A 1,569-nucleotide genomic window follows, 5' to 3' on the forward strand; every position below is an offset into this window, starting at 1 on the left:
GCTGCGTTTGCCTACCTGCTCCGGGCACCTTTGCTTGCTGGGAAGCGTAGGCTGCTCTTGCACACCCTGCTTTAACCACCTGAGAGTAATTAAGTGGCCTCTCCTACCTACAGCTGAACCAGCTGGTTCCAAAATTATATTTTCCTGGAACATCTTGCTGTACTGGAATGCGCTGGCAGTTGAGAAGCCACTACTCACACCTGAACAAATCAGTCTGCTTTTTCTGAAATGTAGTACGTGTCCACCTCCTGGCACATACTCTGGTAAATGGCAGATCCAATTGTCTGGCTTAAGCAGACCGTGGTGAGATCACTGTAATCATCACAGAGCACTAAGTGAAGAATTGTGTAGAATCAAGTTGTATTGACTTACTGGTAGTCTACTTATACAAGCGGGACAGATGGAAAACCCCAGAGAAAGGAAAGACAAGCAGGCGTATACAACAGCACTTAGAAAGGGGAGTCTTCCTCCAACGAAACAGGTTTCTAAAAGAAGAGAGTTCTGGAAATGCAAAGTAGTTGACACATGGCATGTAGAACACACACACACACACACACACACACACACACACACACACACACAAATCGCCTATATCTTGCCCTTTCTGTTGGAAAATAAGGAAACTATTTCAAGATTCAGAATTGTGGTCCATACTTTTATTATTTTTCTACCATTATTACCATTTGCTATCTTTTTCCTTATAAAACCCAGGAAGTCTAAGCTAATTTGTAGGGCAACAGAGAAAAATAAGGGGGCAGACTCAATTTCAAACAAATGTTTAAAAGGCACTGAACCAGGTGAGCTTTGAAAGTGTTTCTCCCATTCTCAGACCTAAAGATAATAATTTTGGGGAAAATGCACAAATAAGCAAAGGAAGACAAATGTCTCAGAAATGGAAGAGATTGTTTTTCCTCTACAGCTCCCTCTCTAGGGACTGAGTTGGCTCATTACTTTTTTTCTTACTAGATGGGAAACTGCTCTTGAACATTTCAAAGAACCACTGTGATGAAAACGCTAAATGCATTCTGGGATTGGTCTCTCATTCCCTCCCTACCCAGGAAAAAGACTCTGCTTCTCAGCCCATAGAGCCATCCGTACCAGAGAATCCCGGAGCCACCACCTGCATGAACTTTAGCACTCTGAGGCTTAGTATGCCGGCCAGGAATAGTAACATGGCAGCCAAGGCTTTTTGAATTCCATGTGGAGATATGTACTTCTTCATCAGCAAGCAGGTAAACAACCACACGGAAACCAGGGAGTGAGACAGACCCTGTCTGTGATCCAGCCTTATTTCATTCATCAAAGTGTGTCTCCCTTTTGTCTAATGCCAACTCCAGCTCCTCCCCTGGCTGCCCTTCCCTGAAAAGACCTGTACTCCTTTGCCCTGAATCAATAGGGAGGAAAGAAAAAAAAAAAAAAATCAAGCTGGGTCTCCTGAGCAGTAAGAGTTTATTTCTGTTTTTCTTTCTTCCTCATCAGGAAGGAAAACCCGTGTCATGAGAAGTTTTGTGTTCTTGACAATTTTAAATTTAGGAGATAGGGGCTGGGGATTTAGCTCAGCGGCAAAGC

The sequence above is a fragment of the Chinchilla lanigera genome, unplaced genomic scaffold (genome assembly GCF_000276665.1).
Source record: "Chinchilla lanigera isolate Chin_1 unplaced genomic scaffold, ChiLan1.0 scaffold00052, whole genome shotgun sequence".
In the NCBI taxonomy this organism is placed as follows: Eukaryota; Metazoa; Chordata; class Mammalia; order Rodentia; family Chinchillidae; genus Chinchilla; species Chinchilla lanigera.